The following is a 25,924-nucleotide window of genomic DNA, read 5'->3' on the forward strand; positions in this document are numbered from 1 at the left end:
TATAATAACTTAATCTGCACAGTCTAGGTGTGATGGAATACATGCATACTGTATCTATACAGCTGAGCCATTGTTCTGTCTTTAAAGTGGAATTGTTTCTACAAGAATCACATAAACATAGATCACCAACTTGCTATCATTATGATATTAAGATCATTGATTTGTTTTCTAATGGATGAAACCACATCTTTTAACGAAGTGTCTAATCATAGTTAAATGAATAAATAATGAATTATTTAATCCATCCCCTTCCCTGATAAACAGTCTGAATAGTTAATTATATTCACCATTAAAGATTTTTGCCTTATATTGAATTTAAAATTCACCAGCTTTAATTTCCAACTATTGATTCAATTACTCTTTGGTCTCATACATTACAGAGCTCCTTAAAAGCCTGATTCTCAAGAGACTCACCTAACTATATTTCTATTCTTAATATAAATAGAATATTTCACACAGAGACAGAGACATGATTCTATTCATCTCATTCATCACTGTGTTTCCATGACATCCTGATAAAAGTGATGAATTTGGTTGGGCTGGACTTTCAAACCAATATTCTGTCCGGGATATGCAAAAGTCCCTTACAAGACATACATAACCAAAGGAAAGATGATTCTCCTTAATTCCAAGTCTCAGAAGAAGGATGTAGCTTCTGCTTCAATATTTCAAGTATCTTGGTTACCCAGTACCAAAACAAGCCACAGTTCTTCCCTCTAATTAAAATCTCATCGAAATTGGTTCAATGTTCTAGCTTTTACCAAGACTTCTTGATGGATTAGGGTTGGGATACTTGAGATGTTATCTAATTATTCATTTGTAATTAATTTGGTCCTCCCCCAAGTCCTACTGTGCAAGGGATGTTACTTGTATTCTTGGGAAGGATGAATAAAGAACATTGGGAGTATATGCACAGAGTAAACAAACAGGGATCAAGCAGCTAAAAGTAGTGGCAGGAAGTTTGTACTTTCAGGCTTGCAAAAGTCCTTTAATGTGATCCTACACTAAAGTAGAATTAGTTCTTCTAGTGATATTTCCTATCTAGTTCATCTGAGAGGGCTGATATATTTCCTATGGCTTTCTATGTAATTGGATTTGAAGAAGCAGGATAGGAAACCTATTGAACTTTGGTGTTAGACAAGACACCGCAGAATACTAAGGACTGCCAAGAAAACAAACCAATAGTTTGATTATGGATCAAGTCAACCCAGAGTTCTCATTTTAAGCACAAATGAGCAGGCTCAAATTATTTTTTTAGAAGAAATCTCTAAATAACCAGAAATTTCAGGGATAAGAGTATTTATCATTGGAAAATGAGTCAGACCTGTTCATTCTATAGACTGAATATATTATATAGCTCACAGGTCTAGAAAAACTAAAGTTGAAATAAAAGAAGTATGCAACACAAACAGTCATACGTTGGACACTTCATGAGAGTTGATGCATTTATGAAATGATTATAATGCTGGGTCAGGTAGCCAGAAGAAGAAGAAGAAGCTGCTGATGGCTCTTGGGACAGAAAGACAGAGAATTAGGAGTCCTACAAATGCCCCTGCAGGAATTCCGTAAGAACGTAAGCAATAGATCAGTCTGGAGAGCTTTTATCCACATGGTCAATAGGAGTCAGCTGTGACTTGATAGAACCTAATAACAATAGCATTTAAATAAGTATTTTACTAAAGATTTACAAGCTTTTACTATCTTGAAGGAAAAAGTTTTTGAAGTTACACTGAAATAACATCAATAAAATTTGAGGATCCTATTTTATAACAAAAAGGAAAATAAATATATTGGTCACATTAATATATTTTATCTGGATCCATTAATTGTTTCCCCCCTTATTTAGTCACATGTTAAAGTAGTGTCATATTGCTTATACATAACTTTTATTAAGGTACTTGCAGAATTTATTCCAAATAGAAAAGATATTTTATTTCTAGGAATTTCTGAGAAGAAGCCTGTGAAATGAGCAGACATTAGTTTTTATCATAACATATGGAGCATTAAATTCAAATTTTTCTTATGAAAGTCACATAGTACATCACATACCTGTTTATCATCATGTATTTTTATACAGAAATTATAGAAGATACATTGTTAATCAGGAAAAAAAATAATGTACTAAAATATTTAGGACTGTACACATAGTAACATTATTTTCTTTATTTAATTCACTATTTACTTCTTAAACCAAAATAGCTATAGATTATTTTTTAAAAAATATACTGCAAAATTGCTATAATTATACTGGTTGTAGATTGCAATAAAATTTAAATTTATCCTCCTCTCACCACGTAGTAGGCCTCTTTAAGATTTATTTAGATTATTCCTCTTTTGTATTTGGGTCTTCCAAACTATAAACTATAAACAAGAACATTTTGGAAGATGTGTTCTTTGCTTCTAGAATACAAATATGCTTTCTCAATTTGGAGTCTTCCACCTGCTTTGGGCTGCAGTTCTCGGAATTCCCAAATGGCATTAGAAGTCATTCTGGAGATCACCACCATGTTTGAGAAAGCTGGCTAAGCAACGATCAGCATTATCAGTATCATTATTTATTTGTCAGGGAAGGAATAAATCAGGCTCTGGACTAAGGCTAGATATTTCCTACTAATCATTTAATATTTGATCAATAATATCTCATAAGTGCTACTGATAGTTCATTAGGTAGCACTTTCTGGCGTGCTCCAGTTTCCTGTATTGGACATGTGTGACAAATGACCCACAAAGTCAAAGTGTCCATGAGGAGGGGAAAGCAAAGAAGTCAAGACTTCAACCACAACCATGCAATTAAAGTTCCACCCTCTTTTTGTGCATTGGGTTATCCCTTTTTGCCTTTTGTGAGCAACACTCCCATCCTAGGACATCCATGGAAAGTACAGCTTTGGTGTGTGTGTGTGTGTAAAAGTTAATTTGTCCTTATACTTGCTAATGGATTCCAGATTAGTTTGCAGCTTGGATTGTTTTTATTTATTTTATCTTCTCATGTATCTTTATTTTTTAAAGTTCATTTTAAGTGTTGACCAATGTACAAGTTTATTTGATGTATAAGAATTATTTTATAGTAGAGTAATTGTAACTTTTTTTCCTCCTTTCAATACCTATGGTAATCCCCCATTTCAATCATTAAATATTTTCTACATACAAAAACTCCCATTCAGCAACTGGATAAACGGATATAAATTATGCCATGCATTTGTTTAACATTCTAGGAGTTTCTCTTTGTATAGTTTCCAGTATTCTTCACTTTGACTATACTTAGAAATCACAACAAATTGTAGTTTATTGAGATAGTAACAAAACTAGCCTACTGCTGGATTCATTTCCTTGCCTCTTCTTATTTGAAGTAAAAATGTACTTTAAAGTATTGTTTGGATGAATAAACTGAGGTTAACATTAACTGTGGTTAATTTACATAAGGATTCTGTGCCAGTTTGAAAGTTGTGCCAGATCTTTTTCTTCCCTTACCAACAGTATTGAAAAGCTGACCTGATTTATTTCTTTTTATCTGCTTGTAGTTGAAACTCCTGCAAAGCTTGTTGTTGTTTTGAGATGTCATGGCTCTGATTTCCCTTTGGAAGGAACTATTTTCTAAGTATTTCTCATTCCTGAGAGTTTTAAGAAAATACTAGCTTGAATGCCCTGTCACTCCCATAACCTGGGGTGAAACTGACAAGAGTTTCATTATGTTAAAACATCAGGCTATTGGGTTTTTCTTTTCTTTTCTTTTGTTCCCCTCCATTCAGCTGGAGATGGGTGAAGGTGGGGGTCTTCTTGCAGGAATTGTACAGGGCAACAACTTGGAGAGGGTAGTGAAATTGTTACAGCATATGACATCTGGGAGCACCAATTTACCTATGGCTATCTTCCATGTTTTCCGCTTTGGAAACATGGTGCAAAGGGACTAATATTTTTATTTTTAAGAAGAAGAAGGTAGCACTGCTGCAAAGTAAAGCACTAGCTTTTAGCACCATTTTTATTTCCAAGACTACTCTGGAATCCAAATGGGACTTAATTTAATCAATTATTTTATATACATGTATTAAAATGCTGAAATCTCATCTAGTAATCTCATGTAGTGCCGTATTTGGGAGTTTGTGATCTACCAAGGGATAGTAGGGAACAACTTAAGGAAGTGGAGGTACAAAGAAAGTCGCTTAGCATTTTGGTGTATTTTGGAGATTTTTGTGCATGGAAATGTTCTTTCCCACAAACCATTTTGTAAAAGAGTCAGCAAGACATTTGACAATTCCAAGAATGCCCACAAGAAGAAAAAGGTTGGAGAAGAGAGATAAATTTAGTGAAAAGGAGTGCAAAACTGTGAAGCTTTATTCCATTTAATAGTATGAAAATTGATCATGAGCAAAAAGTATTTTTCCTCTTCACAATTTGGTTTTATTTTACGGTAATAGATATTGTAGGATTTTTGTAGCCAAAAAATCAGAATGAGCATGGTAGCACTTTTTCATACTAACACATTTTATTAAAAGCCATAAGCTTTCATGAGCTATAGCATCTGATGAAGTGAATTGTAGTTCACAAAAGCTTATATGTTTTAATAAATATTTGTTAGTCCGAAAAGAGGCTACCAGACTCCTTCTGATAGTCTGCCATAAGTGTTCCTTTTATTATGCTAATCTTCTTGGAATACAATAATTATAACATTGTGCAGAAATTAGGATTTCTGTGAGAGTTGCCAGCATTTAGGATCTTCCAGCATTTGGCCTAACTGCCTAAAAGACTGGGTATAATCAAGTGCAAATTAAGGGCTTTGGCTATAAACAAAAACAAAACAGGCTCCAGCTGCATTTGGGAATCTGAAAATGCAAGTTATAATCAAATGTCTTATTAATAGATATTGTCAGATTTGACAAAAACAACAAATGAATGCCAACTTGTTCCTTCTGTACAGCCTGAACTTTACGCAAATGACAGAAGTGAAATTTTAAGTGGAATTCATATTTTGGAACATAATGTTTTGATCATTTTAAATGGTCTTTATATTTTTGTTTCTTTTTAAAAAACAATTGGCAATATACAAAGCACAATGTGGGATTTAATTTTAGGTTCAGGATTAGTTGGCAAGGAATAGTCAGGTCTCTGGGATTTAGCAGATTGGGTTTGAAGGGAAGAGACAAAAAAGTTTTAGTGCAAATATTAGAAAGAGTCAGAAAACAAGAGAAGATTACAGTGGAAGAAAGACGGGCAATTTGCATGGCACAAAGTTGAAGACAGTGCAATAGAGGGTAATATGTGGAAAATTGGAAGAAGATGGAAAGAATAGAGTCATCTGGAATAGAAAAGAGGGTTAGGGGTATGGGAAAAAACCCAACCAAATTGGTTGTATTAAGGAAAGAAGGATGAAACGAAGCACTAACAAGCCCACCAGAAATATGTGTAATTTTTTCTGCAGATTAAAAAAATATGTAGATGGAAGGACCTGGGAGGCCAAAATGCCAAATCCACTCTAAACACTCGACTGACTGTTTGACCAACCATTATAACAATAACAACAATAGTGGATAATCTCATCAATCCTTGGGGATTGAAATTGACCATTTAGTCTAGATTAGAAAAGTATGCCTTGTTTAGACTTCCAGATGCATTTGAACATGGTTTCATTCTAGGGACAGGAGTGGTTTTTTACAATGCTTCTGCTCCTACGCTGGCACAAAATGTCTCAAATCCTAGCTAATCCAGTAGGTGACTCCTCAGGGCTTCTGCCTGTATTATTTAACATTTACAAAAAGTTACTGGAAGAGGTCATCTATCACTCGTAGTGGAAGTGTTATCAATATGCTGATGGTGCATGGTTGTGTATTGCTTACCTGGGCTATTGTGAAAATGCTGTGAAAGTCCTGAACTTGGAGATTAAGAAATGATTGAGACAAATAAGCTAAGGCTGAATTCCTCCAAGATGGTTTTGCACTTTTTCAATAGATGCTGTGGCACCAAAACATTTATCCCAGTTGCTGGATATGGAATGGGTTCGATGATTTGAGAATCTTTCGATACTTGCATCTCCTGCTTAAACAGCAGATAGGTGCTTTTGCTCTGGGAGGAATGGTTTTATCTAAAGATTACTGCGAGAGAGATTGGCTTTTTCATTTGATCTTTCTCCTCTATCACCTTGGACCACCTTTTTCTTTAGCCTTCTGGAATTTCACATCCTAACTTTCCAGTTTTTGGCCTGCCTTCTTTTGCCCATTTTGCCCTTTTAGTTCATCGCAACCAGAACCAATGTGGATTACACATTTAATTGTTTCCAATAATAGGCATCACATCCTTCAGCTCACTGAATCATAAATACTAATGTAATTGTTGATCAATTACATCATAAGTGAAGCTACTCCAAATGTTTCTGACCTTGTCTCATATTTGATGAGCCTGTGCCAAATATTTCCTTGCTACTTAACTGGCAAAACATCTGGCCAAAAGTTTTCGGTTGGTCTCAGAAAATAAAGATTAAAAGCCAAAGCATCATCCTGCTGCTTCCAAAGTGATGACATTGTCCATTTGAGGTAAGCTTGTGACACAACTGGCATTTATAAGCATTTCTTTTGTCCTATCCTTTTCTGTATTCTCCGCCAATCTTTGGTACTGAATGAATAACCATTGCCAATTGGCATGATCAGTAAAATCCACTGAAATAAATATTCATAATGAAACATTTCCACTAAAGCAAAGGACAACACAGCTCTTTTTCATTTAAAATAATGTTTATTAGAGAAACCAACCAGATGGAAGATATATTTTGCAGTGACCAAAATGTAAATATAAAATGGAAAGTTGGATTTCTAGTGCATGCTGATTACATGAATGTTTGATGATTGAACCAGCATCAAATATATATGAAATGTAGGACATGAGAAATTCCTGGGGGCATAGACATATATAAGAACATTTCATACAGAAAAATATACTATTGTTGTTTAATAAATTACTTTCCAGGATTCTGAGGCTGAACACATCCTTTACTGTATTATCCAACCTTTGTACTCCAATATATAAAAATGTATAGGTGCTTTAATTCAGTGGTAAAGTATTTGTTCCACATACATACATTTAGATTAAATTCTCAGTTAAATGCAACTTGTATATGTCAAATAAAACTATTTTAAAAGATTTTGAAGATATTTGGTCTATTTTATCGTGATATGCTAATATTCTTAAATTTCCTTTTTTATTATGAATTAGGCTGGTTTAGTCACTAAAACAAAGCCAGAAATCTGATGATAGAACATTCATATCTGTTTATTATGAATGGGTTCTGGAATCTACAATTGGGATGGGTTGTTAAGGCTATTGAAATTGCTTTCAATTTGGAATGGCTAATAAGTAGGTCACAGATCTTTCAATTCTGATTGTCATCTATTTTGAGTATAGATATAAGTTCTGCTGACATTGCTTGAATTATTATTTCATGTTATAGAAAATAAATGAAAAAAACAAAGCTTTCTGACATATTTTCAGAGCTTACCCCTTTTTGCAAGCTTGTTTCCAATGGTCCTGAGAAGCAATGGAGACATCAAAAGAAATAAAATTTTAACAATTTATTTAATGTTGATATTTCATTTCAATTTCCAGTAATTAAGTATAGAATCTTCTTTAATCACTCTACATTGCACATCAGCAAAGCCATTAGTCATTTACGTTATCCTCAGGATTGATTACATTTAGACAAAATTCTTTGTTGTACATATAGTATTATTGTTGTTTTCATTTGAAAATGTAATAGCAGCTTGAATTATAATGTCCTTGGGAAAAAGAGCATCATTCTTCAAGTTCCACCTGCATGAACTGTGGCATTCTATGTATGCCCCAAAGGTAGCAATGCTTATAGTATAGTGCCACAATCCTGCTATACTCATTCTGAAATATATTCCATTAGAGAATAAATTATTAAAGTTTTAATAATACATAGAAAAAATGTATAGCCAACTCCTGCCCACTCCTTCCTTCCTGACCACCCCATCACCAATCACTTACTTAACTTTTGAAGATCTTCAGAGCTCAGGATGTTGGGATAGGAAAGGAGGACAGGTCACTCCATTGCCAGGCCACATGGCTCAAAAACAGCCATATTTTTCTGAGATGCTGGCAAAACTCTGTGCTTTCAGCAAAACTTTCCCCTTGCTACATGCTGCCTTTCTCTTCCAGTAAACACACATTCTCCTCAAGATGGAGAGTTTCCTTCAGTGAACTTCCTACAAAATCTCTGGGGTTAAGAATTATCTAGGTGTCCTAAGAATATCCTCTCTGATTAATTATAAATTTACTGGTGTTAGAAATTATTTTTTTGAATAATTGCTGTAAAAACTTGGTAAAAATGGTAAAAATTTTCAAATCTTCTCTATATATACAAACAAAAAAATTTTTGTGGAAAGGTTTTCTCTATGTTATTACAGGGCCTCATCTGATTTTATGTTATCTCTCTCCCTCCTCCCTTCTCTCCCTCCCTCCTTCTCCCTCTCTCCCCCTCTATCTCTCACACACATACACACAGAGAGAAATGTACTTTGTTTACAATAACAAAATGCATATATGAAGTACAGTTCTTAATCTGATTTTTTTCAGTAGACTAATTCCTAGCCGTATCCTTGTTTCCTCCCTAGCTGATTATTTTTTTCTGTTTTTTTAATTTATTATTCTCTCCTTTTTTATACTTACCTGAGAGAACATATTTAATTAGAAAGCAGATTATCCCGATGTTTTAATTCAGTACATCCCCTATTCTTTCCTTTCCCTCTCTCTACCGATTTTCCTACAGGTATCCAAGTTGATAAGGATTGTTTGGACCATAAATTGCTTTTGAATTTCATTAATATGAATTGAAACAAAGTAGAATCCGCAAATTATGCAGATAGCTCAGTTATATAGATATTTCATTATGTCAGTGGTTCTCAAACTTTCTAATGCCGCGACCCCATAATACACTTCCCCATGTTGTGGTGACCTCGAACCACTTATACATCACCAGGTGCCAGGGGCGTGGCCAAAGAAAAGGGGGAAAAAATGGCGGACAGCCTTGTTTGGCGACCCCCGTGAAATGGTCGTTCGACCACAAATGGGATCCCGACCCACAGGTTGAGAACCACTGCATTATGTCTACATTTGCAATGTTGCCATACGTTTGCAGGCAGAAAATGGAAGTCCCAATTTCAGTTTAAGAAACAGTATCCACCAACAGAAATTTTGTTTTCAAATAGCACAGAGGTCTTTAACTCTTTATTCCAAGTTACAGTGTATTATTTAGTTGGAGTCTTCCAAAAAAGAGTTCAAAACTTTATAGTGATTGAATAGTAGAAATTTTTATTACAGAATTGTTTGTTATTATTTGCAATCTAGCAATGCCCAGTTCCCAACACCTTGCCTGGTGGGTCTTGATTTAATTGGGTTAACTTATTTAAAGATTGATTTAAGCTCTACATAATACTTTTATCTTGCATCTCCTATAGACACACATGAATTAATTACAGACCACAGGATTATTACAAAAGGCAATTTAATAATAGGTTTTCGGGGGCTTTGAGCCAGAAAAAAGGATCAAAATGTTTAGCAATTAAGGAATCCAAGCAGAAACATATTACATTAACTGAAGAATACACAACCAGTTTACATGAAGAGAAAAGTAAATACATACAGATTGGTTAGGCAGCTGAGTAAGAACTGCATTCAAATGCATAGCTGTTGTATGACTTAAAAAAATGTATTGTGCAGCAATTTACCTAACTCAGCAAATCAATGTCTTAGTCTCCACCCATAACGGGAGACATTTACTAATACGGGGATCTTGTAACTGTTCAGAAACCCAGGGACTTCAGGAAGCAGATATGTTGCAATTTTATATGACATGACAGTAATTACAGAAAGTCTACTACAGTCAATTAGTTGTAATATTGAGGATCCTAATTGTAATTATAACTTTTAGTTGAATGGTTGGTTCTTAAAACTAAAACTTGCTTCTCTATATACAATATGTGTGCTTTTATTGGTATCACTTTGATATCTTAAAGGGAAAGGAAGGGACAAGCTTTCAGGCAAAAGACTGATATTGTTTGTATTAGTCTGTTACTGAAACAAGGAAGAATTGGAAAGTGTCACTCTCACATAAACGAGAATGGCTTTTTTCTCATTACCTTACGTGGGCAGAGGAAAGAGATGTAAGAACTTGAATGTTAATGTCACTAATAATAGGATTTGTAACTGATAAAGAAACAGCACTAGAATTCTTTCACAATGGTATCCTTAATTTTTCTACAACAAATCTACTTACTAGATTTGTTTTTATCATCTGGGTAATTATTTCTGCTCATTGTGATGTGAAGTTAAGAACTATCAGGAAGTCATCACTTTTCACATAGCTCAGACATTTTGCAATATAACCAAGAAGTTAAAATGAAACCCATTCTCACTTTTTAGAAATGTTGCACAAAAAAAATAAAAAACCCCTTGGCTTTGACCTTTGGAACTTCACCCTGAAGCAATTCTTTAATGTTATTTCATGCCTAAGTTTACTCTGTTTTCTGCTCTGGAAAACATTCCCTCTTTCCTTCTAAAATCAAACTGTATAGATTTTCTGTTGCAATTACCTATACGAAGTATTAAAAAAGTAATGTATTTAATATACAATTATTGTAAAAGAAGCAAATGTAGAAATATAAGGCACATATGAAATCAGAAGTAAATACAGTAATTTTATTCTATATCTATTGTTTTGGGGAGCAAAACAGCAGGTAAAGACGCTGAGCTTGTCAGCTGAAAAGCTGACAGCCTGAGTTTGAGACCCAAGTGTTGTGCAATGGAGTAAGTTTCCATTATTTGCCCCAGCTCCTCCCCACCTAGCAGTTCAAAAGCATGCAAATGTGAGTAGATAAATAGGTACCACTCAGGTGGGAAAGTAACAACATTCCATGTGCCTCAGTGTATAGTCATGCTGGCCATGTGACCATGGAAATATATTTGGACAATGCTGGCTCCCGCGGTTAAGAAATAGAGATGAATACTGCCCCCTAGAGTCAGATGTGCCTGGAAAGGGGAAACCTTTAACTTTTGTATTGTCTTGAAAACCTAAAAGGAGTGTGAAAAAATGATGTTATAATACATTGAACAATGTAGCTGAAGCCAACTTTCTTGAGAACAGCATTCTTAACTTGACAGTAACCTATATGCATCTTTTTGAAATTAGATAAGACTACTTTCTACAATGAAAACAATAAATTAGATAAACATGCTCGATGTCAATACAATTATCTACCTGTTATGGTTAGAACTTTAGAAACCATTCCCGTGCAGATGGCTTATACTCTGCACACATAGAATGCAAGTATAAAATCTAACAATGCATTTTGTATAACAGAATTTTATGTTAAGGGATTAATTCTGTTGTAGAACCCTTCATCACTAAAGTCAGGAGAGGAAATTATGAAATTTCATTTGAACTAGATGTCAGTGGAACAATGTTAAAATGAAATTGTACCTGCAGGGCAAAAGCAGTTTTACAGCACCAAAAGCAATTTTACAACGCACATATACAAAACAAGAATACATCTCTTTCTTTAGATCCAATTCTCATAAACCAGAGAAAGGTATAGGGCAAATAAGAAATAGGGGTTTTTTTCAGCTGTAGACGGTAATTTTTAAATCTCCTTTGGCAGTTCAGGGCAATAGGGATGTGAACTGGTAATCATATGACATATGAAAGTAGAGAGTTCCATTCATTTTATTATTTATTACATTATTATTGTTTTACCTTCACCAAGTTGTTTTTTTAGTTTTATATGCACGTTAATTTTTTTAGTTTATTGAAGGAAATTGGTAAAAAAAACACCGTTCCACTTATTTTTGGCAATTGGCAGTTACTCCTTATGACTTTAGGACTTGCAAGCAAGTATGCAAACAAAATGTTTGGCATAACTAGGGGTTCCACAAATTGCCCAGCTTCCTATAGTGTGATAATTTTGGGACAGATGACTACTGAGACTATAGTTCCTCTTCTTTTCACCTTTTGTTTTATGTAGACTAGATGCCTGTGGAAAAGAATAACAGCAACTTAGAGAAAATCACTGCTGCATATTAAACAATCAACAAAATAATTAAATTTTCATGCTGGTAGGCAACATGTACAAAACCTTTGTTTTGGACTAAGGAACAAAGAATTACTCAGAGTTCAGGCATTATAGATAGATAATCTTTATTGTCATTTTTTTACTGTGGGCACATTAGCACATATTAAAAATGAAATTTAGTTGCTTGCTCTTAAAGTGTACACATATATTACATGCATTTAAATATGCTATATACAACATATTATAAACCTACACCCTTACATATAAATAACATATAAATATTAATTACTGCCCATCTTGAATACATAACAGAAAGAGGAAGATTTAGAGTTCACAAGGTTAATACTGTGTGGAATGAAACTATGACTGAATCTCTCTTTCAGCCAACTTACCTCATGGGGCAATTAATATGAGGAACAATAACAACAGAGAACACTATATATATATAGTGTTAGAAAAGGCAGGATAGAAATCTCATAAATAAAGAAATACTTTCTCTTTAATGTTTAATGTTGGGCATTTTTAATTCCAGAAAGATCCTAAAAAACCCAATAAAATTTAAAAAAATTAGGAACAGGTTATCTAAAAGAAAAACAATATTAAGGCAGGACAGACAGCAATTGATGCTCCTTCCTACATTTCTGTTAATTGGCAGCATTAGAATACTTTAAAGAATTCTTCCACAAAAATTGTTAGAACACATTTTTGTATTATGAGTTTATAATTACTGAGTTATAAAGGAGGTCAAAGATCAGCTAACACAACTTTATTGTTACAAAAACTCAATTATCAAAATATTCTGCTTAACCCCTACCATAGGACATTTCATTATCTTCCAATCAAAACTACTCACTTGTCAATTAACCTTTCCCTGTAGGAAATTTATTCTAAAGCCAGCATCTTGGGAAAAATGCAACAATTAAAAAAGACATTTTCGACACAGCATTAATTTGAGCAGGCAGGTCAAAATTTTTGCAGCTAAAATTTACAAAAATGTTAATTTATATATGAAACACAACATTCCTTTTTTTTTACTCTACTCAAGGCATATTCACTCTTGTATTACAACATGCTTGTTCAGTATGATTGATTTATGTCCTTGATCAGAATGTATGCTAATTTGTAGTGATAGCAACTGAATTTGATGTCCATTCTTCTCAGCCTTCCCTTTATATCACTAGATCCCAAAATTTTACTCTTTGGGATTATGCATATTTTCTTCTCACCCAAGGTCTTCACAGCTGCCTTAAACTCTCATATTTACATATTGATATATCTTACACAGTCCACTGATATGGAAAGCCTCTTTTCCTGAACACGGCTGAGGTCGCCATTAAAGCTTGGCATATGTGAATGTGTTTAAGCTGCAGTACATATTGCTTTCCAGAGTCTGTTGGAGATGAAAGAAAATGTCATATGGAGTGTTGGCGTGTATTATCAACAGTGAGTTTTGTAGGCAATATAGAAGGAAGAAGAAAACTTCCCTTGAGATTCCATATGTTCCTGGTTTTAGATTTTGTTCATTTTCTAATTTATAATATATCTGTGGGATAGAAGTATCAGGCGAAAGCATCAATTTAAACAAGGGACATATAAACTTTATCAATCTGTTCAGTGCAAAAATAAAGTCCCTTGATACTGTCTACAAAACAACAACAACACAAAACCCTGGTTTGGTTTTGTTCTCATGTGAATAAATCATAGTATCAATCATATCACATTACCATTCAGAAAATGTAGAAATAATTAAATTACATAAAGGTTACGTTAGCCATATTCAACTGTATATGCTACATTAAGTATGTAGGACTGTAGCAATGCCCCATTTCTAGAGAAAATTTGTTTTGTGGGGGGTGAGTTATGATAGTTTTGGGGATAAAATCTTAAACAAGGTCTAAGCTTATCCTACTTATAATGGGCCCAGTTTGGATCAGGCCGCCATTTGTATGAGTAAAAAAATATATATTAGTTTTTGCATAGGTTATGTCTCAATTCTGTTAAGAATTGTACTGTGTTTTTACTATGTTTTTATTCCTTGCTATCCCTCCAGAATCATGTGCTTGAGATTTCAAAATCATGAAGTCAACAGCAAAATTCATCATGTTACAGTGAGATAAAAGGATAAACATGGAAAAGAAGTGGATGAATGAGGCATCATTGTATTTCTATCCTAATTTACTAGTTTCAAGGCTGAACATCTGAAAAACTATGAAAAATAATATATTTCACGCATTTCCCCCTATCTTTCTTATATCATTACACTGAACATGGATCTACTGTAAGAGGGGCATAGCATACTACTCTCAGGATATGGGAATGTGGATAGTCTAATTGTCTTGCAAATGTTATCTGGCCTTTAGCTGCTACCTGAACCATTTCTGTTTAAAAAAGCAACAGCCTAAATATTGCAGAGAAAAATGAGCCTTCCCAATGAATTCTGCTACCAATTAAACAACAAAATGTGCCTCCCCATTCTACATATCAGAAAAGGAAATGAACCTTAGGTCTTGCAGGACAATGGGAAGATTTTTGAAGAAAGACTAGAGATGTGGTTATTGCATTTTTAACTGTATCTGTTAGCTACCTTAAACACATTTTGAGAGGTGGTGGAAAAGGAAAAGTAGAGTAATCGCAATAGCACTAGCATATCACCTCCAGCAATCTGGGTCCGCATTTTACCGACCTCAGAAGTATGGAAGGCTGAGTCAACCTTGAACCCATCAGGATTGAACTCCAGTCTGTGAGCAGATTTAGCCTAACCACTAAACCACTGAACCACCAGGACTCCTAAGTCTGCAAACCATTCTGTGTCCCTCTGTAGCCACTTTTCAAAGGCTTTGCAAAGGCTGTGAGGAATTCATGAGCTCTGTATGTGACTAGAAGACATAGAGGATGTTTTGCTTGAAGAGCTTATAATCTAGATAGATGTTTCATTAAATGGTATGCAGAAGCTGAAAATACCATTTCTAACCAATAGACAAAACTGTTATCCAGGATAACAAAGTTCATAGATCAGAGAAGTATATAAAACATACAAAATGGAAATTACTTCAGAAATAATACTAAAAAAGAGCTGTTCTTTGAGTTGCTGCATTCTTCTATTTCTCAAATGAATTCTTTTCTTTAATGCTCAGAGGTAATTGTGAAAACCTAATGTGGAAATGTTTAATATGTGTGATTTATTTCTGGCTAAGATTGTTAATTTTTTCTGCTTTGCTCCATTTTTGTATGTGTTTTGATTACACCATATGGCCATCATTATTGCCTTCCATTTAATTAATTTATTTAAATGTGTTTTTGTTTGCTAGTATCAGGATGATATTGAATTTTCAGATGGAGATGTAAGGTATGAAATTGTTGGACTATCCACTCCTCCCAGTTTTAATTACTATATCTGAACCAAATATTTAGCTATTTGGTAATAGTAACTGCACAAGTTCAAATATCTTGCAGCAAACCATGTTTAACTAGAAGTAAGGCCCACTTAATTTAACAGAACTTCTTCCTGGATAAATTTATGTACAATTCTTGTATTTAATTAACCAACATTTCTTTGTTACTTTCTTCAAATAATTGAGAACTATAAAGAGCATAAAATAAAATGGTTTTAGTGGTCTGTTATCTACATCTGTCAAGCATGAACCTGAACTCTTCCATGATAGTCATTATTAATTTTAGGAAGAAATTCATATTTTAGCTAGTGACTTTTAAATGGCACATGTATGAATCTGAACTCTTCCATGATAGTCACTACTAATTTGGTGTCCTCCAAAATCTCTTGGAGTGCAATTTGCAGGTTTCCTGCCAATCTGACTAACAGAACTAATAGAATTCTGTTAAGTCTGTTAGTCAGATTGGCATGAAACATGGAAGCTGCACTCTAACACATTTTGGAGGACACCAAATTAGTAGTGACTATCATGGAAGAGTTCAGATTCATACATGTGCCATTTAAAAGTCACTAGTTAGAAGATGAACTTCTTCCTAAGATAAATATGACTAGTCTTGAACATTGAGTAACTATCCTAAAATAAAAGTAATGCTATTGTAGGGTACAGTTGTATAATTTCTGATTATCAATAATTAAGAAAGGATGGGAAAATAACTCCTTATAATTATCCTTTCTTTTGAAAAGAGTATACACTAATAGATGAACAAATACTTTAATCTAGCATTGTATATGAATTCTTATATATAAAATCTACAGAACTGGACTATCAATCATGTCTATTGGCAGAAACAAACAAAATATTGGCAAGTGTAAAATTTTGTTCATAAATTTCTTTGACATTAATTACCCAACTTAGATTTCATGGTGCATTTTTAAGGTTTACTTGAGTTAGTCAAGGCCTTGTAGACAATAACGTTCATTGTCTGCATGGCTTGAATTTGAGAGATAGAATGAGAACATGAAGAACTATGAGACACCATCAATCATATGCCATTTAAAAGTCACTAGCTAGAAGATGGAATTCTTTCTAAAGTAAATATCAGGCCTACCCCAAAATATTTGATCACCTGGAAAAGAACATGATGATGTCTTTTCTCATGACACGTACATAACCGAGCTGGACTTTTACAAAACATAGACTTAAGTGTACTTAATTGGTCCTTTTATGAATGGCTTCACTTTCCCTCCCTTATTTTATATCACATTGAAGGATTTTGCATTCCTGCCTTAAGAAAGCAACTAAATATCATGATAAGTAGAAAGATCTATATATTGAAGTGGCACACTGGAAACAATACCTTATATTTCTGGAGATTCAGCCCATATATCAAATGCTTATAGTAGTGAGAATGATTTTTGCTCAATACTGAAAGAAAGACACAATTCTAACCAGACGTGACTGGAAATTTAAATTGCTTGAATGCACAAAAGAACAATATACTGTGTACATTATAGAGGTTTAACTAATTATAAACAAGAGTGGTTCCCATTTATAAAATACATCATGCAACATGACTGTTGGAATATTCATGAGCAGGAAGAGTCATGTGATAACTCAGTCAGCCAATGTGAAGAAAGTGCTACTGAGTCTGTGCAAAAGGTATTGAGTTAGGAGCTGGAGTTCCAGTTTCAGGTTTGTCTCTGTATCTCTCTGTAAGAAGTCTTCATTTGTGCTATGTTGCTGTAAAGAAGAATGTATGGTATTGTAAATATTTGATATGAATATAAAGAAATTTATTTTGAAGCAGCTAAATGCAGTCAACTGTAAGAGCTTCTGATTTATTTTTTTCACCAACAGAGAAATTAAAATTCTCTAACAATGACAAATATAATTATCTAAAGTTTGGCTTTTAAGGAAGTCAGAGACTCAATAGCTTTTCTTCTACACACACACACACCAAGTTACAATACAATACAATGGAGATTTTAATATATTTTATTTAATATCTTATATTTTAGTTTAAGACTGAAACCTTAATTATATAACATATATATGCCCTTCCTTTATCTCTTCATTTTCAATGTTATATTTAGGTTTGAATGGAAAAAGGCAAACAATCATAATGCTTGTAATATTAATACCCTAGCTGTGATTAATATTAATATTCATTTTTCTTTCCTCTTCTCTAAAAACAAATAAACAAACAGATAAATAAATTTGGGGCTTATCCTTTATTTTGCTAACCATAGTGGAGAATGCTACACTAACTATTTTTTAAGACATATCCTCTTGACACTGCTTGTGTTTTGTTCTATTTCCACAACAGGGTCAGGGCATATCAAAATTTAATTCTCTTTTTTTCCTGTCACAATTCATAAATGTATACCATGACTACATTATAATAGCAATAGCACTAGCCCTTAGATTTATATACCGCTTCATAGTGCTCTAAGTGGTTTAGAATGTCAGCATATGGCCCCCAACAATCTGGGTCCTCATTTTACTGATCTTGGAAGGATGGAAGGCTGAATCAACCTTGAGCCTGTCAGAATCAAACTGCCGGCAGTGAGCAGTAGTTAACCTGCAATACTGCATTCTAACCACTCCTACACTATAGCACTTTCATTTGTCCTCCCTTCATTTGTTAGATACCAAGAAAAGGGAACATTTGGGGAGAAGCGCCTGAAGGCAGACCAAGAAGCAATGGATGGAAACTAATCAAGGAGAGAAGCAACCTAGAACTAAGGAGAAACCTCCTGACAGTTAGAACAATTAACCAGTGGAACAACCTGCCTTCCAAAACTGGAAGTTTTTAAGAAGAGACTGGACAGCCATTTGTCCGAAATGGTATAGGTTTCCTGCCTGAGCATGGGGTTGGACTCGATGGCCTCCAAGGTCCCTTCCAACTTTATTATTATTACTATTATTATTATTATTATTATTATTATTATTATTATTATTATTATTATTATTATTATTATTATTATTATTTTGGATCATTGCACAGTCAGCCAGATGTTCAGACTGGATTTGGCATTTTGTCTACCTATCGAGTCCTTACCCAGGACCTGGGATAGGCAGATGTGGATGTTTAATGGTATTACAGATATCGTCGCAGGATGGAAGCAGTTCCTACTAAGGCCTCCTTTTGCAATTGACTAATAGCGAATTTGTCAATGCCAATGGTGTTCAAGTCGTGCTCCAGTTGTTTTGGAATTGCACCCAAGGAGCCTATGACTATTGGTACTACCCTTGCTTGCTTTTGCCACAGTCTTTCTATTACTATTTGTAGGTCTTTGTATTTTGTTATCTTCTCCAGTTCTTTCTCTTCTATTCTGCTATCTCCAGGCACTGCCACATCCACTATCCAGACTTTTTTGTCTTTCTTATCGACAATTGTTAAGTCTGGGGTGTTATGTTGCAGGTGCTTGTCTGTCTGAATTCTGAAGTCCCAGAGCAGTTTAATTTTATCATTTTCTATGACTTTCTCTATTTTATGATCCCACCAGTTTTTGCTTACAGGCAAATGATATTTTTTGCAGATCTTACAATGCACCATTGTTGCTACTTTATCATGCCGCTGCTTGTAGTCAGTCTGTGCAATCTTCTTGCAACAGCTTACCAGCTGTGGATGAAGGGCATGATTCATTGTCATTATTTTTCTGGTCTTCCTATCCATTGCTTTTAGTTCTGCTTGAGTCCAGTCCACTATTCCAGCTGTGTACCTAATGACTGGAATTGCCCAGGTGTTGATTGCCTTTATGGTATTTCCTCCATTGAGTTTGGACTTTAAGATCTTCTTCACTCTCTTGATGTATTCACATCTAATCTTTTTCTTGACTTCAGTGTGCTTGATGTTGTCAGCTTGAAGGATACCCAAGTATTTGTAGTAATCTTCCTCATCCAGACTCTTAATGTTATTTTCGTGGGGCATCTTGATTCCTTCAGTTTTCACTACTTTTCTTGTTTGATAGTAAGTGTGGCACATTTGTCCAAGCCAAACTCCATTACAATATCTTGGCTATATATACGGACAGTGTTGAGCAGCGATTCTATTTCAGATGATGTTTTTCCATACAGCTTCAGATCATCCATGTAAAGGAGGTGGGATAGTCTAGCAGATGTTTTTGATGTTTGATAGCCATGTCCTGAGTTATTCAATATTGTTGACAGAGGAAACAGTGCAATAACAAATAGTAATGGTGATAATGAATCTCCTTGAAATATTCCTCTCTTGATATTAAACTCTCCCAGCTCTCACCATTGATCTGCAACTGTGTCTTCCATTGTGCCATCGATCTTTGCACAAATTTTCTGATGTTTCTACTGACTCCTGTTATTTCTAGGCACTTGATTATCCAATCATGTGGCAGAGAGTCAAATGCCTTTTTGTAGTCAATCCATGCCACATTCAGGTTGGTCTTCCTTCTCTTGCAGTTTTCCAAGATCATTTTGTCTATTAGGAGTTGATCTTTTGTTCCTCTGCTATTGGGGCGGTTTCCTTTCTGCTCAGGTGGAAAGAGATTGTTTTCAACTAGATGCTGTTGTACTGCATCAGCTACCACACCAGTTAGTAATTTGAAAGTTATTGGTAAGCAGGTAATTGGCCTGTAGTTGCCTGGTGTTGCCCCTTTTGCTGGATTTTTCATTATTAGGTAGGTTTTCCCAGTTGTTAGCCACTTTTCAATTTCTCCTCCTTGTAGTATATTGTTGAACTGTTTGGCAATGAGTGGGTGTATAACAGTTAGATGTTTCAACCAAAACCCATGCAGTTCATCTTCACCTGGTGCTGACCAATTTTTGATTTTCTTTGCTCTTTTTTCTACCATTTTTGTTGTTATTACTAGTTCTTTCATTTCAACTTCTGTTTTATTTGCATCCACCTCTTTTAACCAAGCCGCATCCTTGTTGTATTTCTTTGGGTTATCCCATATCTGCTTCCAGAACTGCACTGTTTCTTCCTTGTCAGGTACTGACTGATTCCTTGCAGTTTCTCCATTGATGGATTGGTAGAAACGTTTCTGATTGGATTGAAATTGGAGGTTCTGCCTATAGTTTGCAATTCGAGCTTCATATCTACTGATTTTCCTGGCTATAGCTGTTATTTGTTGCTTTATTATTTCCAGTGCTTCCTTGATCTTCCTTGTTTCTAAGTGGTATTTCTTGATTAGGTATTCTTTGGTCTTCTTGTTCTTCAGCTTCTTTTCTTTCATCTGTTCTAGCTTGCTTGCATGTGATCTTAACTTGCTGATCTTATTTTCTAGTCTAACCTTCCATTTTTGTGGTGCACTGTTTGTTTGTTTTTCTTCTTTGTTGATTTTGCATCCCAGGTATTCTGTTATAACTGCAGCTGTGCTATACATTAGTTGGTTTGTTTCTTGCAGTGAATTGGTGCTTATACTTGCTATTGCAGTATTTGCATCTTTTAATGCTTGTGCTAGCTGTTTCTTTGGAACAAGCTTCAATGCAGGTAGCCTTATTCTGTTGTTTTTGTGCTGTTCTAGATGCTCAGTTATTCTTTGTTTCAATTCTTTTATTTCTTTAGTTAGAGGGTTTTGTTCTTCCTGAGGAAGAGGTGCCTGGTTTCCAAATGAGAACAGTTGTATATCTCTGCTGGATTCCTTCACTGTCAACTCCCCCTGGTTTGCCTCTACATTTTGAATTACTTCTGGTAAGGCTTTGATTTCTTTGCCCTGGGTAAACCTTTGAAGTTGGTCCAATTCTGTTCTGTGAATACTTTATTTCGTATTATAAATCTGCGTTGATCTGCTAGTCTCTGTTCTGTTATTTCTGATTCTGAATGTTCTTTCCAGAACTGGTGCATTCGTTCTAGATATCCTCTTCTGGTTGGACTTGATCTATAGTAACAGATCATTATTTCTTTGTTTTCAATCACTGTGTATCTGCGACGGGTAAACACCTTTTCTTCCAGTAGTTCTGCAGCTCTGGTCCTGGTTGCTCAGCCAACAGTCCTGAGTCCTGTAACCCATTTTTCACCAGATATTCAAGAACTCCAATATCTAGCGCGGACCTTGTTAACCCGGGCGACATCCGAGCCGGTATGGCATTCTGAAATTTACGTCTCACCATATTTTTTATGGGAGAGACACTCTTTGTCTGACTCCTCTGATGAGACCAGTCCAGTATGGTTGAACCTCTGGCATAGCTCTCATCTTTCTCAGAGTACAGAGTATTATTATTATTACTATTATTATTATTACTACTACTATTATTATCCCACTCTGTATGCAACCTGATACTCAGCCAATTTGTTGAAAACATATCTTGTGGCTGTAGAGCAAAATAGGTAGATATTTCCAGAAGAAGCAAAATAACCCATTGGGACTGGCCCGCCCTACACGTTGGCAGAGGAGACTTGCTGTTGGTCAAGAAATTCTGGCTGGCAGGAGAAGGGCCTTTTCTGCCATATCCTTTGGAATATCTTACCCACTGAGGTAGGATTGGTTTTGATCCTTTTGACCTTCCACAGAAGCCTGAACAGCTGGCTCTGCCAGATGGCTTTTGGCCCTAACGGGCAAGCATCACACTGAAGGTGGTTGATGAATTAAGAGGCAATCCTGCCCTTCCCCATGCATCCTGTTCCCTCCATCTCCATCTTTTAATTACAATTTTATCTTGATTGGGAGTCCTATTTATATTGTTTTAGAAATATTTGTTAGGATTTCATTTTTTTAATGCTGTAAGCTGCTCAGAGTTGTTTCCTTATGAGATGGGCAGCAAACAAATTCAATAAATAAATTAACATACCTCTCAGGTTTTGCAAGAACTAACCCTATACCCTTGCAATTAATCATTCCTTCCCCAGCCAAAACCTACTGCTCTATGGATAAGACTTCAAATGATATAATCCACAGGGAGTAGATTTTGTTGTTAAAATAGCAACTAATATGGATAGAACCCTGAAACCATCGGATGCTACTTCCCCAGGTGGAAAACAATGACCACATGGGTTAGTCTGAAGATATTCCTACTACTTTCTCCTATAGATCAAGCTTATTATTCAGAGCCTACAGGACCTGATCCATAGAGTATGAACTCTGTCTAGGAAAGGAGGAGAAAATTGTTTTTCCAGGCAGAATCACATCCCAGCCGCAGATCAGCTGTGTATAATACTCATTAATCAGTAATGCCAGATATTCTATGAATCACTTTCCTTAAGTTTTACATTACATCTGTGAGGACAGTACTAGATGTTGGTACATTTGCAGAGGAAAGGTAGAAATTCAAAATGAGGCAGCAGATATTATGTCAGCATATTTCTGTGCTGCCCTCCAGACTAGAGAAAAGCACATTAACATGACTATGATGATTACCCTTTAGTATAAAAATGAAAAGCATGAGGGGAAAAAGATATAATTGACTGGAAAAATCCCATGGTTGTATTTATAAAATATTGACCTTGATGTAAGATTTCAAAATTTAGAAGCATCTGGTGTTTGTAGAAGCAAGTGCCTCCCAAGTAGAAGACATTCTCATCATCTGTGCAACATCTGTGGCTGCTAGTCTTGGTAAGAAACATCTCAATGAGAACCATTTGTATCTTTTCAGGGTGGCCATGTCCAGTAAAAATATTGTTCAATTGTCCCTATATTTTTCATACTGTGAAACAAAATTAAGCCTAACATTTATATAACCGTAAAAATCAAGTACTTCCCTATTCTGTGAGTGGATTGTTTCTAAACATGGCTGTTGACATTGTTCAAAAAAGGAGCATACAGAGAATACTTAAAATAAGGTGATCAACTGTCCTCCTTTAGAGAGGACAGTCCTCCTTTTGTAAGTTCTGTCCTCTCTCGAAAAGTGTCCTACATGTCCTCCTTTTCGATATTTGAAGACTAATCTGTAAATCTCCGTATTCGATCAATGCCGATCCGATCTGTTGCGTTTGATGTGATGTATTTGTATTTGACATGACGATTCGTCAAGGCTCGGTACAGTGCAGCGAGATGTGATTATGAGGCGCATGCACTCCGCACAAGATAATTGTTTTGAGAGAGTGCGCACACTCATGCATTGGAGTCACTTTTTTTTCTTCAATTTATTTGTGTCCTCCTTCTCATTGTAAAAAAGTTGGTCACCTTACTTAAAAGCATAAAAGATTTTAAAAAACAAAAACATGAGAGCTACAGAGAAAGCAGACACTATGATGCTGCATATCAAAACTCTAAGCATTTTCCCCATAGAAGACTGGAAGTGAACAGAAATGTTTAGCTGTTAGGCTATGAGGAAAGAACAGGCTCACATGATCATTGCTAGAGAGTATGAGTTTGCTCCAGTGGTGGATTCAGCTGATTTGCACCACTTCGGCAGAACTGGTAGCTAATTTTTTGTTGCCCAGGCCCAGAATTGACTTCTGGAAGTTGCATCCACACAGAGAACCGGTTGTTCACATATTTGAATCCCACCACTGGTTTGCTCCCTATTTATATACAATTATATACAATATACAACACTGGCAGTGTTGTGTGTCTGTGTGGCTTTCTCCTTGGTAGTTGGTTAGAATATTGTTTTCTGCTTGTTTGTCTGCGTCACAGTTTCTTTTACATATATCCAAGTCAGTGGGCTCCAAAACTCAAGAGAGACACACAACAACACAGGTCTCTAAGGAATACATACACAAGCATTCAAAGATTAGTATTCCCTGCCCACTACTCCACTCTTTCCCACTTCTATTATACCTCCTCCTACAGAATAGAATAGAATAGAATAGAATAGAATAGAATAGAATAGAATAGAAGAGAATAGAATAGAAGAGAATAGAATAGAAAGGGACTTTGGAGGTCTTCTAGTCCAACCCCCTGCTCAAGCAGGAGAACTTACACCATCTCAGACAGGTGAATGTCCAGTCTCCTCTTAAAAATATCCAGTGATGGAGTGCCCACGATTTCTAAGCTATTCCACTGGTTGATTGTTCTCACTGTCAGGAAGTTTTTCCTTAGTTCCAAGTTTCTTCTCTCTTTGATCAGTTTCCAACCATTGATTCTCATCCTTCCCTCTAGTACCTTGGTGAACAACCTGGCCCCCTCTGCCCTGTGGCAGCCCCTCAGATACTGGAACACTGCTATCATCTCTCCCCTATTTCTTCTTTTCTTTAGACTAGTCAGACCCAAGTCCTGTAGCCGTTCTTCGTATGTTTTAGTCTCCAGGCTTTGATCATCTTAGTTGCTCTTCTCTGAATGTTTTCCAAACTCTCAACATCTTTTTTACCATTGAGTACAGTTTGTTAACCAGTTACAGATCCATCTGGTAGTGATGTTGTCTATCCCACCTTTTTTTAGTTTACCAAGGAGTAGGTTGTGGTCTACCTTACCAAATGCCTTACTGAAGTCTAGGTATATTATGTCCACTGAGTTTTGCTGGTCTACTAGTTTAGTCACTTTATCAAAGAATGGGATGAGATTGATTTATCATGATCTATTGTTGACAAACCCATGCTGGCTACTAGTTATGATTTTGTTTGCTTCTAGTTGTTCGCAAATCTGTTTTTTGATAATCTTTTCTAGGATTTTCCTAGGTATTGATGTTAAACTGATTGGTCTGTAATTTCCTGGGTCCGTATTTTTCCCTTTCTTGAAGATGGGGACCACATCCTCCCTTTTCCAATTCTCAGTTATTTCCCCAATGCTCCAGGATTTATGAAAGATGTGGTACAGCGGTTCTGAGATAACATCTGCTAGCTCCTTCAGAACTATGAGATGTAGTATGTCGGATCCCGGTGATTTGTATTTGTCAAGGTTGGATAGGTATTCCCATTTTCTTTCTTAATTTAATTTTTGTTTCTGGTATGTCTTTTGCAGTGGGTTTTTTTGTGTGTGTGTGTTGGGCTATAGTTTCTTTTTGTGTGAAGACTGACACAAAATATGAGTTAAGCAGCTCTGCTTTCCCCCTGTTGCCTGTAATTTCCTTGCCATCTTCTCTCTTTAGTGGGCCTACAGTTTCCTTGATTTTTTTCTTGTTGTTAATATATTGGAAGAAACTTTTTTTTATTGTCCTTGATTTCTGTTGCAAGTCTTTGTTCGTTCTGAGCCTTTGATTTCCTGACTTCATCTTTGCATGTTCTGGCTGTCCACTGATAATCGTCTTTAGTTGTTGTTGTTGTTGTTGTTAATTGCGAAGTCGCCCCTTTTTCCATTACTGATCTTCCAACTCCTCCTCCTCATGAATCCTACTGCTGAAGAACAGTATCTTTTTTTCTATGTGTTTTAGATTGTTTTACTTTCACAAAGAAAGGAACACACACACACCAACACTATCACATCCAGCTGCCACACTCAGCTTTTATAGTCAACAGTGGTTGTGCTGGCTAAGAAGAGGGAAAGGGCAACAACAGCAGAGAGCTGGCCATTGTGTAGGCAGCCTGTCCTATTTCAGACTGCTGTTTTCATTTGTCTTCTGACTGCTAGATGGTGTTCATGGATATACTCTAGCAATCTTCTGTATGTC

At 35.5% G+C, this 25,924-nt stretch overlaps 1 long non-coding RNA gene across 1 annotated transcript in view; it reads right to left on the bottom strand.

Annotated features, from left to right (window-relative positions):
- Positions 1–25,924, bottom strand: part of LOC120313595 — an 81,973-nt gene that overhangs the window by 11,411 nt on the left and 44,638 nt on the right. The window contains exon 2 of the long non-coding RNA XR_005558187.1: positions 7,481–7,509. This is a non-coding gene — a long non-coding RNA (uncharacterized LOC120313595). The remainder of the gene's footprint in view (positions 1–7,480; positions 7,510–25,924) is intronic.

This window comes from Crotalus tigris, unplaced genomic scaffold, assembly GCF_016545835.1.
Source record: "Crotalus tigris isolate CLP2741 ecotype Arizona unplaced genomic scaffold, ASM1654583v1 scf7180000018716.860359, whole genome shotgun sequence".
NCBI lineage: Eukaryota > Metazoa > Chordata > Lepidosauria > Squamata > Viperidae > Crotalus > Crotalus tigris.